General features: G+C 44.5%; 1 protein-coding gene across 1 annotated transcript in view; it reads right to left on the bottom strand.

The window, feature by feature from the left end:
• Positions 1-14,761, bottom strand: part of LOC128382780 (sodium channel protein type 5 subunit alpha-like) — a 72,716-nt gene that overhangs the window by 22,174 nt on the left and 35,781 nt on the right. The window lies entirely within an intron of this gene.

The raw sequence follows: 14,761 nt of genomic DNA, 5'->3' as shown, positions 1-14,761 counted from the left end.
CTTCTTTCCATCCTTCCTCCCTCCCTCCTACCTTGTTTCCTTCCTTACTTCTTTCCTTCCTTCCATCTGTTCTTCCTCTCTCCTTCTCTCTTTCTTACCTTCTTCTCTCTTTCCTCCCTTCCTTCTTTCCTTCCTCCATCCCCCTTTCTTCCTTCCTTCTGTCCTTCCTCCCCCCTACCTTCCTCTTTCTTCTTCTCTCTTTCCTCCCTCCCTCCTACCTTGTTTCCTTCCTTACTTCTTTCCTTTGTCCTTCCTTCCTCCCTTCCTTCCTTCCTTCCTTCCATCTGTTCTTCATCTCTCCTTCTCTCTTTCTTACCTTCTTCTCTCTTTCCTCCCTTCCTTCTTTCCTTCCTCCATCCCCCTTTCTTCCTTCCTTCTGTCCTTCCTCCCCCCTACCTTCCTCTTTCTTCTTCTCTCTTTCCTCCCTCCCTCCTACCTTGTTTCCTTCCTTACTTCTTTCCTCTGTCCTTCCTTCCTCCCTTCCTTCTTTCCTTCCTTCCTCCCTCCCTCCTACCTTCTTTCCTCCCTCCCTCCTACCTTGTTGCCTTCCTTACTTCTTTCCTCCGTCCTTCCTTCATTCCTTCCTTCCTTCTATCTGTTCTTCCTCTCTCCTTCTCTCTTTCTTACCTTCTTCTCTCTTTCCTCCCTTCCTTCTTTCCTTCCTCCATCCCCCTTTCTTCCTTCTTTCTGTCCTTCCTCCCCCCTACCTTCCTCTTTCTTCTTCTCTCTTTCCTCCCTCCCTCCTACCTTGTTTCCTTCCTTACTTCTTTCCTCTGTCCTTCCTTCCTCCCTTCCTTCCTTCCTTCCTTCCTTCCTTCCTTCCATCTGTTCTTCCTCTCTCCTTCTCTCTTTCTTACCTTCTTCTCTCTTTCCTCCCTTCCTTCTTTCCTTCCTCCATCCCCCTTTCTTCCTTCCTTCTGTCCTTCCTCCCCCCTACCTTCCTCTTTCTTCTTCTCTCTTTCCTCCCTCCCTCCTACCTTGTTTCCTTCTTTACTTCTTTCCTCTGTCCTTCCTTCCTCCCTTCCTTCTTTCCTTCCTTCCTTCCTTCCATCTGTTCTTCCTCTCTCCTTCTCTCTTTCTTACCTTCTTCTCTCTTTCCTCCCTTCCTTCTTTCCTTCCTCCATCCCCCTTTCTTCCTTCCTTCTGTCCTTCCTCCCCCCTACCTTCCTCTTTCTTCTTCTCTCTTTCCTCCCTCCCTCCTACCTTGTTTCCTTCCTTACTTCTTTCCTCCGTCCTTCCTTCTTTCCTTCCTTCCTCCCTCCCTCCTACCTTCGTATACTAAAGTATACTTGAAGTCTACTTTTTATATACTATATAATATACTTCCTTCCTGTCTTCTCTTCCCTCTCGTCCTTCCTTCCTTCCATCTTTCCTGTTTGTCTTCCTTCCTTCCTTCCATCTCTACTTCCTTCCTTCCTTCCTTCCTTCCAACTTTCCTGTTTATCTTCATTCCTTCCTTCCTTTCTTCCTTCTTGTCTTCTCTTCCCTCTCGTCCTTCTTTCCTTCCTGTTTGTCTTCCTTCAACTTAAAAATGTTACAATTTAGTCCCAAGAGGTATTAAATTATTAAACTTTCTAGTACACTACCAGTCCATAGTCCGTAGTATACTTGCTGTACTTATACTTACACTCAAGCATACTTAATAAAATGAACTTTGAGTATACTACTTTTTGCTAAGGGATCATTTCATGGTGAAGGAATGCGTCTTTTTGTTCAAGAGCCAAATTTTTGAGTTTGTCAGGATGATAAACAAAGAAAATATAATAATAGTATCCTCAACAGTCTGATGTATCACCTCTGAAAGCCAGAATGACAGAAACCCCAAATCAAGCACCGAAATCACAGCAGCTCTAAAAAACCCGTCTAAAGCCACAGCTAAGCTCGGCAGCAGGTCTGAGGTCAGCCGCTGGTGCTTCTTACCCTGATACCAGCGAAGCGGGACGCGGCTCGCAGCGGCCGCAGAGCTCTGAACGTCCTCAGCACCCGCATGGTGGTGATGCTGTCCATAGAGATGACCTCAGCCAGCTGACCCAACACTGAGATCTACAGAGTGTGTTAGAGAGTCACTGAACATCACACAGAGGAGCCGGCTGAGAGGATTTTCTCCTTCTTTCCTTCCCTCCTTCCTCCCTCCTTCTCTCTTTCTTTCCTCCCCCCTACATTCCTCCCTTCCTTCTTTCCTCTGTCCTTCCTTCTTCTTTCCTTCCATCCTTCCTTCCCCCTCCCTCCCTTCCTTCTTTCCTCCGTCCTTCTTTCCTTCCCTCCTTCCTTCTTCCTCCCTTCCATCCTTCCTTCCCTCCTTTCATTCCTCCCTTCCTTCCCTACTTCCTTCCTCCCTCCCTCCCTTCCTCCCTTCTTCCTCCCTCCCTCCTTTCCTTCCTTCCTTCCTTGACTCGAGGACAACAGAGTGTGTTAGAGAGTCACTGAACATCACACAGAGGAGCCGGCTGAGAGGATTTTCTCCTTCTTTCCTTCCCTCCTTCCTCCCTCCTTCTCTCTTTCTTTCCTCCCCCCTACATTCCTCCCTTCCTTCTTTCCTCTGTCCTTCCTTCTTCTTTCCTTCCATCCTTCCTTCCCCCTCCCTCCCTTCCTTCTTTCCTCCGTCCTTCTTTCCTTCCCTACATTCCTCCCTTCCTTCTTTCCTCTGTCCTTCCTTCTTCTTTCCTTCCATCCTTCCTTCCCCCTCCCTCCCTTCCTTCTTTCCTCCGTCCTTCTTTCCTTCCCTCCTTCCTTCTTTCCCCTGTCCTTCCTTCTTCCTCCCTTCCATCCTTCCTTCACTCCTTTCATTCCTCCCTTCCTTCCCTACTTCCTTCCTCCCTCCCTCCCTTCTTCCTCCCTCCCTCCTTTCCTTCCTTCCTTCCTTGACTCGAGGACAACAGAGTGTGTTAGAGAGTCACTGAACATCACACAGAGGAGCCGGCTCAGAGGATTTTCTCCTTCTTTCCTTCCCTCCTTCCTCCCTCCTTCTCTCTTTCTTTCCTCCCCCCTACATTCCTCCCTTCCTTCTTTCCTCTGTCCTTCCTTCTTCTTTCCTTCCATCCTTCCTTCCCCCTCCCTCCCTTCCTTCTTTCCTCCGTCCTTCTTTCCTTCCCTCCTTCCTCCCTTCCTTCTTTCCTCTGTCCTTCCTTCTTCCTCCCTTCCATCCTTCCTTCCCTCCTTTCATTCCTCCCTTCCTTCCCTACTTCCTTCCTCCCTCCCTCCCTTCCTCCCTTCTTCCTCCCTCCCTCCTTTCCTTCCTTCCTTCCTTGACTCGAGGACACCAGAGTGTGTTAGAGAGTCACTGAACATCACACAGAGGAGCCGGCTGAGAGGATTTTCTCCTTCTTTCCTTCCCTCCTTCCTCCCTCCTTCTCTCTTTCTTTCCTCCCCCCTACATTCCTCCCTCCTTCTCCGGCTGAGAGGATTTTAATATGAATAATATTTAAAATAAAGCTTCTACTTTCTGCTCTTGTGTTCGTTGTTAAGCTTCTACACTTCCTGCAGATGTTTCATATTAATCCTTCATATTTAGTTTTAACATTTGACAGAAATAAAAAATAAAAAAAACAGACAGATTTTGTGAGTTTTTCCCAAAGTGACCCAAAATATGCAAAAATATTTAACCTTCCTGTCGTCCTCCCGGGTCAAATTGACCCCGTCTGTTTTGACTGTTCCTTCTTTCCTCCCTTCCTTCTGTCCTTCCTCCCTCCCTCCTTCTTTCCTTCCCTCCTTCTCTCTTTCTTTCCTCCCCCCTACCTTCCTCCCTTCCTCCCTTCCTTCTTTCCTCTGTCCTTCCTTCTTCCCTTCCACCCTTCCTTCCTCCCTTCTATCCTTCTTTCTTCCTCCCTTCCTTCTTTCCTCGGTCCTTCCCGGTTCCCTCCTTCCTCCCTTACTCCCTCCTTTCCTCCCTTCTTCCTCCCTCCCTTCCTTCCTTCCTTGACTCGAGGACAACAGGAGGGTTAAACTTTTTCTTTATTTTTGTGCATATTTTTATACATAGAGATAAATCTGACCCTTATTTATTCATAAATTCATTTTTCACATTTATTACCTTTCATTTAAACACTTTATTTTACTTTATTTTATTATGTGCAATATATATTATTAATTATGTTCTATGCTTTTATGTTTGCACCAGAAATGCAATTTTAATTTAATTATTATATATTATTATATTATACATCTATCTATCTACCTACCTACCTACCTACCTAGCTATCTACCTACCTACCTACCTACCTATCTACCTACCTAGCTATCTACCTACCTACCTACCTACCTACCTATCTACCTACCTACCTACCTATCTACCTACCTACCTACCTACCTACCTACCTATCTACCTACCTACCTACCTATCTACCTACCTACCTATCTACCTACCTACCTATCTACCTACCTACCTACCTATCTACCTACCTACCTATCTACCTACCTATCTACCTACCTACCTACCTACCTATCTACCTACCTAGCTATCTACCTATCTACCTACCTACCTACCTATCTACCTACCTACCTAGCTATCTACCTACCTACCTACCTACCTACCTATCTACCTACCTACCTACCTACCTATCTACCTACCTAGCTATCTACCTATCTACCTACCTACCTACCTATCTACCTACCTACCTACCTATCTACCTACCTACCTACCTACCTACCTACCTATCTACCTACCTACCTACCTATCTACCTACCTACCTATCTACCTACCTACCTACCTATCTACCTACCTACCTACCTATCTACCTACCTACCTACCTATCTACCTACCTACCTACCTATCTACCTACCTACCTACCTATCTATCTACCTACCTACCTACCTACCTATCTACCTACCTACCTACCTATCTACCTACCTACCTAGCTATCTACCTACCTACCTACCTACCTACCTATCTACCTACCTACCTACCTACCTATCTACCTACCTAGCTATCTACCTATCTACCTACCTACCTACCTATCTACCTACCTACCTACCTATCTACCTACCTACCTACCTACCTACCTACCTATCTACCTACCTACCTACCTATCTACCTACCTACCTATCTACCTACCTACCTACCTATCTACCTACCTACCTACCTATCTACCTACCTACCTACCTATCTACCTACCTACCTACCTATCTACCTACCTACCTACCTATCTACCTACCTACCTACCTACCTACCTACCTATCTATCTATCTATCTATCTATCTATCTATCTATCTGTCTATAAAACCTAAAAGAACAAACTTTTTAAGCTTCATTAAGGATTAATCGAACATGTATTAACACCTGATGAAGTGTTTATAAGTAAAAAACTAGACATGAGGAGACAGAATATGAGAAGTATGTGAGGATTAAAAGATTGTGATTTAAAAAAAGTCAAAGTAAAACAGATTAGGGTTCATTAGAGTTAAATCTGACCCTTATCTGACTCTACATCTGTTAAAACATGACATGAAAGCTGTGGAAATATGACAGCAGGTGAACACGGAGCTTCAAACAACAGTGAAAGAAAAAAAAAGGAGCAGATGAGAAATAAAGGAGGCTTCTTACTAAAATTATACGATCTCAAAAAAAAAAAAAAAAAGAAAAATTCAAAAAAAGAGGAGAAATTAGGAATAAAGACGTCTCTCTCTCTAATATCAGCCTATCTCTGGTGCAGATGAGGTAAATAAAGGCCTTGATAACCCCCCCCCCAATTTATGGGCAACATGAATACAATGCTAATAAATGTGAAATTAACCCTTTACATCAGAGGTGTCAAACTCATTTTCATTCAAGGGCCACATACAGACCAATTTGATCTCATCTGGGCCGGATCATTAAAAAGATGGAGGGAAAGAAGGAAGGAAGGAAGGAAGGAAGGAAGGAAGGAAGGAAGAAAGGGAGGAAGGACAGATGGAAGGAAGAAAGGAAGGAAGGAACAAAGAAAGGATAAAAGGAAGGGAGGAAGGACAGATGGAAGGAAGGACAGAATGAAGAAAGGAAGGAAGAAAGGGAGGAAGGAAGGAAAGAAGGACAGAAGGAAGAAAGGGAGGAAGGACAGATGGAAGGAAGGACAGAAGGGAGAAAGGGAGGAAGGACAGATGGAAGGAACAAAGAAAGGATAAAAGGAAGGTAGGAAGGACAGATGGAAGGAAGGACAGAATGAAGAAAGGAAGGAAGAAAGGGAGGAAGGAAGGAAAGAAGGACAGAAGGAAGAAAGGGAGGAAGGACAGATGGATGGAAGGAAGGACAGAAGGGAGAAAGGGAGGAAGGACAGATGGAAGGAACAAAGAAAGGATAAAAGGAAGGTAGGAAGGACAGATGGATGGAAGGAAGGAAGGCAAATAGGAAGGTAGGAAGGACAGATGGATGGAAGGAAGGAAGGCAAATAGGAAGGTAGGAAGGACAGATGGAAGGAAGGACAGAATGAAGAAAGGAAGGAAGAAAGGGAGGAAGGAAGGAAAGAAGGACAGAAGGAAGAAAGGGAGGAAGAACAGATGGAAGGAAGGACAGAAGGGAGAAAGGGAGGAAGGACAGATGGAAGGAACAAAGAAAGGATAAAAGGAAGGTAGGAAGGACAGATGGATGGAAGGAAGGAAGGCAAATAGGAAGGTAGGAAGGACAGATCAAAGGAAGTAAAAGAAGACAGGAAGGAAAGTGGGCCAGATTGCAAAGGAGGCTTCTGACTAAAATTATACGATCTCAAAAAAAAAAAAAAAAAAAAAAAAAAAAAATCAAAAAAAGAGGAGAAATTAGGAATAAAGACGTCTCTCTCTCTCTCTCTAATATCAGCCTATCTCTGTGCAGATGAGGTAAATAAAGGCCTTGATAACCCTCCCCCAATTTATGGGTTATTATTTCCTGCTTAATATTACCCATCTGACATCTTTCTCATATGAAACTACAGTGACCAGATGTTTTAGGAAATTACTGTGGAGCCTTTCTAAAAATATATATACTTAGAAGTCATTTATTAGAGATTTAGATCTTCAGTATGGGGACGAGCCGGAGCTGCTCTAGTATCATTTCTGGGAGTTTCTATCATAGTTGTTGGAAGCAAGGGAGGAGGAAGGAAGGAAAGGAAGGAGGGAGGAAGGAAGGAAGGTAGGAAGGAAAGGAGGGAGGAAGGGAAGGAAGGTAGGAAGGAAGGGAGGAAGAAGGAAGGAAAGGAAGGAGGGAGGAAGGTAGGAAGGAAAGGAGGGAAGAAGGAAAGGAAGGAAAGGAGGGAAGAAGGAAAGGAAGGAGGGAGGAAGGAAGGAAGGTAGGAAGGAAAGGAGGGAGGAAGGAAGGAAGGACAGATGAAGGAAGGAAGAAAGGACAGAAGGAGGGAACATTTACCCTAACAGCTGAACTTAGATCTGAGGAAGGAAGGAAGGAAGGAAGGACGGACAGATGAAGGAAGGAAGGAAGGAAGGACGGACAGATGAAGGAAGGTAGGAAGGAAGGAAGGACAGAGGAAGGACCCGGGAGGACAACACAAAGGTTAAAGAGTGTGTATCTCCTGGAGCCTTTCTAAAAATATATATACTTAGAAGTCATTTATTAGAGATGTAGATGTTCAGTATGGGAACGAGCCAGAGCTGCTCTAGTATCATTTCTGGGAGTTTCTATCATAGTTGTTGGAACATATATATAATTACTGCTTATTCATTTTTATTTACTTGTCTTTTTTTTTTTTTTTTGCTCTATTTTCTTCTGTGTGGTTTACGATGAAGTTCAGTTTTTCATTTTTTTTTAATTACTTTTATTGTTTTTTCTAACCCTTAAACAGACCTTACTAGTTATGTCATTTGCACCTCAAGTAAGGAAGGAATGAAGGAAAGAAGGAAGGAAGGAAAGGACGGAAGAAGGAAGGAAAGGAGGGAGGAAGGGAAGGAAGGGAGGAAGAAGGAAGGAAAGGAAGGAGGGAGGAAGGAAGGAAGGTAGGAAGGAAAGGAGGGAAGAAGGAAGGAAAGGAAGGAGGGGGGAAGGAAGGAAGGTAGGAAGGAAAGGAGGGAAGAAGGAAGGAAAGGAGGGAGGAAGGGAAGGAAGGGAGGAAGAAGGAAGGAAAGGAAGGAGGGAGGAAGGAAGGAAGATAGGAAGGAAAGGAGGGAAGAAGGAAAGGAAGGATGGAGGAAGGAAGGAAGGTAGAAAGGAAAGGAGGGAAGAAGGAAGGAAAGGAGGGAGGAAGGGAAGGAAGGGAGGAAGGAGGGAGGAAGGAAGGAAGGTAGGAAGGAAAGGAGGGAGGAAGGAAGGAAGGACAGATGAAGGAAGGAAGAAAGGACAGAAGGAGGGAACATTTACCCTAACAGCTGAACTTAGATCTGAGGAAGGAAGGAAGGAAGGAAGGAAGGAAGGACAGATGAAGGAAGGAAGGAAGGAAGGAAGGACAGATGAAGGAAGGAAGGAAGGAAGGAAGGAAGGATGGACAGATGAAGGAAGGAAGGAAGGAAGGAAGGACAGAGGAAGGACCCGGGAGGACAACACAAAGGTTAAAGAGTCTGTATCTCCTGGAGCCTTTCTAAAAATATATATACTTAGAAGTCATTTATTAGAGATTTAGATCTTCAGTATGGGAACGAGCCGGAGCTGCTCTAGTATCATTTCTGGGAGTTTCTATCATAGTTGTTGGAACATATATATAATTACTGCTTATTCATTTTTATTTACTTGTCTTTTTTTTTTTGCTCTATTTTCTTCTGTGTGGTTTACGATGAAGTTCAGTTTTTTTTTTTATCACTTTTATTGTTTTTTCTAACCCTTAAACAGACCTTACTAGTTATGTCATTTGCACCTCAAGTAAGGAAGGAATGAAGGAAAGAAGGAAGGAAGGAAAGGAGGGAAGAAGGAAGGAGGGAGGAAGGAAGGAAGGTAGGAAGGAAAGGAGGGAAGAAGGAAGGAAAGGAGGGAAGAAGGAAGGAAAGGAGGGAGGAAGGAAAGGAGGAAGGAAGGGAAGCAAGGGAGGAAGAAGGAAGGAAAGGAAGGAGGGGAGGAAGGAAGGAAGGTAGGAAGGAAAGGAGGGAAGAAGGAAGGAAAGGAGGGAGGAAGGGAAGGAAGGAAAGGAGGGAGGAAGGGAAGGAAGGAGGGAGGAAGAAAGGAAGGAAAGGAGGGAAGAAGGAAAGGAAGGAGGGAGGAAGGAAGGAAGGTAGGAAGGAAAGGAGGGAGGAAGGAAGGAAGGACAGATGAAGGAAGGAAGAAAGGACAGAAGGAGGGAACATTTACCCTAACAGCTGAACTTAGATCTGAGGAAGGAAGGAAGGAAGGAAGGACGGACAGATGAAGGAAGGAAGGAAGGAAGGACGGACAGATGAAGGAAGGTAGGAAGGAAGGAAGGACAGAGGAAGGACCCGGGAGGACAACACAAAGGTTAAAGAGTCTGTATCTCCTGGAGCCTTTCTAAAAATATATATACTTAGAAGTCATTTATTAGAGATGTAGATCTTCAGTATGGGAACGAGCCGGAGCTGCTCTAGTATCATTTCTGGGAGTTTCTATCATAGTTGTTGGAACATATATATAATTACTGCTTATTCATTTTTATTTACTTGTCTTTTTTTTTGCTCTATTTTCTTCTGTGTGGTTTACGATGAAGTTCAGTTTTTCAATTTTTTTTTTTTATCACTTTTATTGTTTTTTCTAACCCTTAAACAGACCTTACTAGTTATGTCATTTGCACCTCAAGTAAGGAAGGAATGAAGGAAAGAAGGAAGGAAGGAAAGGACAGAAGAAGGAAGGAAAGGAGGAAGGAAGGGAAGCAAGGGAGGAGGAAGGAAGGAAAGGAAGGAGGGAGGAAGGAAGGAAGGTAGGAAGGAAAGGAGGGAAGAAGGAAGGAAAGGAGGGAGGAAGGGAAGGAAGGAGGGAGGAAGGAAGGAAGGTAGGAAGGAAAGGAGGGAGGAGGGAAGGAAGGACAGATGAAGGAAGGAAGAAAGGACAGAAGGAGGGAACATTTACCCTAACAGCTGAACTTAGATCTGAGGAAGGAAGGAAGGAAGGAAGGAAGGAAGGATGGACAGATGAAGGAAGGTAGGAAGGAAGGAAGGACAGAGGAAGGACCCGGGAGGACAACACAAAGGTTAAAGAGTGTGTATCTCCTGGAGCCTTTCTAAAAATATATATACTTAGAAGTCATCTATTAGAGATTTAGATCTTCAGTATGGGAACGAGCCGGAGCTGCTCTAGTATCATTTCTGGGAGTTTCTATCATAGTTGTTGGAACATATATATAATTACTGCTTATTCATTTTTATTTACTTGTCTTTTTTTTTTGCTCTATTTTCTTCTGTGTGGTTTACGATGAAGTTCAGTTTTTCAATTTTTTTTTAATCACTTTTATTGTTTTTTCTAACCCTTTAAACAGACCTTACTAGTTATGTCATTTGCACCTCAAGTAAGGAAGGAATGAAGGAAAGAAGGAAGGAAGGAAGGAAAGGACGGAAGAAGGAAGGAAAGGAGGAAGGAAGGGAAGCAAGGGAGGAGGAAGGAAGGAAAGGAAGGAGGGAGGAAGGAATGAAGGTAGGAAGGAAAGGAGGGAAGAAGGAAGGAAAGGAGGGAGGAAGGGAAGGAAGGGAGGAAGAAGGAAGGAAAAGAAGGAGGGGAGGAAGGAAGGAAGGTAGGACGGAAAGGAGGGAAGAAGGAAAGGAAGGAAAGGAGGGAGGAAGGAAGGAAGGTAGGAAGGAAAGGAGGGAAGAAGGAAGGAAAGGAAGGAGGGGAGGAAGGGAGGAAGAAGGAAGGAAAGGAAGGAGGGAGGAAGGAAGGAAGGTAGGAAGGAAAGGAGGGAAGAAGGAAAGGAAGGAAAGGAGGGAAGAAGGAAAGGAAGGAGGGAGGAAGGAAGGAAGGTAGGAAGGAAAGGAGGGAAGAAGGAAGGAAAGGAGGGAGGAAGGAAGGAAGGAAGGAAGGAGGGAGGAAGGAAGGAAGGTAGGAAGGAAAGGAGGGAAGAAGGAAGGAAAGGAGGGAAGAAGGAAGGAAAGGAGGAAGAAGGAAGGAAAGGAAGGAGGGGAGGAAGGAAGGAAGGTAGGAAGGAAAGGAGGGAAGAAGGAAAGGAAGGAGGGAGGAAGGAAGGAAGGTAGGAAGGAAAGGAGGGAGGAAGGAAGGAAGGACAGATGAAGGAAGGAAGAAAGGACAGAAGGAGGGAACATTTACCCTAACAGCTGAACTTAGATCTCAGGAAGGAAGGAAGGAAGGACGGACAGATGAAGGAAGGAAGGAAGGAAGGAAGGACAGAGGAAGGACCCGGGAGGACAACAGGAAGGTTAAAGAGTCTGTATCTCCTGGTGCACGTTGTCTGTTTAAGGGTTAATTTTTAAAAGTGTAAAATAATAATATAGTATATACTAATAAGAGCAGTGATGTGTGATGTGTACTTGTTTTGAAGCCTCTCTGCCTTCTAGTGGCCAAACACTGATTCATGCAGTGCACCACTTTCTGTCTCTATTAATAAAACTCTGTTCTGTTTCTCGTCTCAGATCTGCACAGTTAGATCTCTGTGACTCAACTACACCCCTCCCATCCCATCCCATCCTCCTCCCAAACTACCCCCCCTCCCCTCCTCTAACAACCCCCCCCCCCCCCCCCCCCCCCCCTCCCCTCTTTGTGTCTCTCTTGTCTCTCTTCAGGCCACTGCAGTCAAATAAAAACGTCACAACACACAGTGTCATTTATGAAGACGGCCAGGCGGAAAACACCCAGAGAACGAGACAAAAAAAGGAGAGTGTGTCAATCTCCTACTCTGTGCATGCATATGTATGGGACTGAAGTGTGTGTGTGTGTGTGTGTGTGCATGTGTGTGTGTGTGTGTGTGTGTGTGCATGTGTGTGTCATGTCAGTCTAAACTTGCCCTGAATGAAAGAGAGTGCATGCTTGCAAATATACACTTCTGTGTTTGTGTGTGCAGAGGTTAAAAAGCCACTGCTGATTGTTTGGCTGGAGGCTGTTTGGACTCGCTTGCTCGCTCTCTCTCTCTCTCTCTCTCTCTCTCTCTCTCTCTCTCTCGCTCTCTCTCTCTCTCTCTCTCCCTCTCCCTCTCGCTCTCTCTCTTTTATTACCCCCCCTCTCTCTCCCTCCCTCTCTCTCTCTCTCTCTCTCCCTTTTATTTTCTCTCTCTCCCTCTCTCTCTCTTGTTGTCTCTCTCTCTTTGTGTCTCTTGCCTTCTCTCTCCCTCTCTCCCCCCTCTCTCTCTTTTACTTTCTCCCTCTCTCTCTCTCTCGCTTTTACTTTCTCCCCCTCTCTCTCCCTCTTTCTCTCTCTCTCGCTTTTACTTTCTCCCCCTCTCTCTCCCCCTCTCTCTCTCTCTTTTACTTTCTCTCTCTCTCTCTCTCTCGCTTTTACTTTCTCCCCCTCTTTCTCTCTCCCTCTCTCTCTCTCTCTCTCTCTCTCTCTCTCATCCCCTCTCTCTCTCTCTCTTGTTGTTTCTCTCTTTGTGTCTCTTGCCCTTTTGTTCACGCTGTGGCATTATAAGCAGTGGAGCTAATTTCAGACCAACAAGACAAGTACTGTAATGCACACACACACACACACACACACACACACACACACACACACACACACACACACACACTCGCCGAGAGTCGCCACACATCTCTCTCTTTCATGTCATATATACTGTCACATAATATGAATCAGCAAGCATAAAAATTTACATATATATGGAGCGTCTGAGCTGTTTGTGTAATCTAAGAGGAAGCATTACACCCAGACAGGAAGTGCCACAGTTTAAACTCCGAAGTGTTCAGCCGTGGTTTCCATTGTTGGCGTTAAACGGTGGAATAGTTTGCAGCTCATTATTACATCTTCTTCTCTCCTCTCCATTGATATTTTTTAAAGCTCGTCTTACTGTACGAGCCGTCTCTTTTCCTTATCGCTTATTATGAAGACATCACTGGTCACTGCTCTGTTCTTTATTATTTATTTTGCAGCGGTGGAAGAAATCTCCGTCTCTGTTTAAATGAGCTCTATAAATATAAAACTGACTTTAATGTTAACTCTTGATAAATGTCTTCTTATACTGTATAAACAACTTTGCTCTATAATTATCACTGTTTCCTTTTTTTTTTAAATCTTTGTCTATTATTTTCCTTTATATGATTTGGCAACATGAATGCAATGCTAATAAATGTGAAATTAACCCTTTACATCAGAGGTGTCAAACTAATTTTCATTCAAGGGCCACATACAGACCAATTTGATCTCATGTGGGCCAGATCATTAAAAAGATGGAAGGAAAGAAGGAAGGAAGGAAGGAAGGAAGGAAGGAAGGAAGGAAGGAAGGAAGGAAGGAAGAAAGGGAGGAAGGACAGATGGAAGGAAGAAAGGAAGGAAGGAACAAAGAAAGGATAAAAGGAAGGGAGGAAGGACAGATGGAAGGAAGGACAGAATGAAGAAAGGAAGGAAGAAAGGGAGGAAGGACAGATGGAAGGAAGGAACAAAGAAAGGATAAAAGGAAGGGAGGAAGGACAGATGGAAGGAAGGACAGAATGAAGAAAGGAAGGAAGAAAGGGAGGAAGGAAGGAAAGAAGGACAGAAGGAAGAAAGGGAGGAAGGACAGATGGAAGGAAGGACAGAAGGAAGAAAGGGAGGAAGGACAGATGGAAGGAAGGAACAAAGAAAGGATAAAAGGAAGATAGGAAGGACAGATGGAAGGAAGGACAGAATGAAGAAAGGAAGGAAGAAAGAGAGGAAGGAAGGAAAGAAGGACAGAAGGAAGAAAGGGAGGAAGGACAGATGGAAGGAACAAAGAAAGGATAAAAGGAAGGTAGGAAGGACAGATGGAAGGAAGGAAGGAAGGGAGGCAAATAGGAAGGTAGGAAGGAAGGCAAATAGGAAGGTAGGAAGGACAGATTGAAGGAAGTAAAAGAAGACAGGAAGGAAAGTGGGCCAGATTGCACCCCTCCGCGGGCCGGTTCTGGCCCACGGGCCGCATGTTTGACACCCCTGCTTTACATACTGTTCATATTCTGACTAGTTTGACAGTTCCACTATTTATTTTTCATCATAGCAATAATGAGTACAATGATAAATCAAATCTGACCCACACTGTGCTACAGAAACACTAAAATAATATCACTATGTGTGTGTTAATACATTTAAAAGTAATTTGTACTTCCCCTTCACCACTAACTTTAACCCTTTATAGGACACTAATTGAAAGGAAGGAAGGAAGGAAGGAAGGAAGGAAGGTAGGAAGGGAAGGAAGGAGGGAGGAAGGAAAGGAAGGAAGGACGGAGGAAAGAAGGAAGGAAGGAAGGAAGGTAGGAAGGGAAGGAAGGAGGGACGAAGGAAAGAAGGAAGGAAGGAAGGTAGGGGGGAGGAAAGAAAGAGAGAAGGAGGGAGGGAGGAAGGGAAGAAAGAAGGAAGGAAGGAAGAAGAAAGGGGGATGGAGGAAGGAAAGAAGGAACGGAGGACAGAATGAGGGAGGGAGGAAGAACAGATGGAAGGAAGGAAAGGAAGGAAGGACGGAGGAAGAAAAGAAGGAAGGGAGGAGAGAAGGAGGGAGGGAGGAAGGACAGATGGAAGGAAGGAGGAAATAAGGAACGAGGGAGGGAGAAAGGAAAAGAGAAGGGAAGAAAGAAGGCAGGGAGGAAGGAAAGGAAGGAAGGAAGGAAGGAAGGAAGGAAGGATATTTTGGGATATTTACAGAAGTTACCAAATATAATTATTTGCCCAATAAAGGGTTAACTAATAACTCGTTTTCAGAAACTTGGATGACACTGATGTTAGCCTTGTGAAAGTACCATGAATCCATCAACACTACAATCACCAAATTATCTTTTTTTATCAAAGTCATCAGCAGCAATAATCATTAAACACACATGTCAT

This window comes from Scomber japonicus, chromosome 21, assembly GCF_027409825.1.
Source record: "Scomber japonicus isolate fScoJap1 chromosome 21, fScoJap1.pri, whole genome shotgun sequence".
Classification (NCBI taxonomy): Eukaryota; Metazoa; Chordata; class Actinopteri; order Scombriformes; family Scombridae; genus Scomber; species Scomber japonicus.
This window is presented reverse-complemented; position numbering and strand designations above follow the sequence as displayed.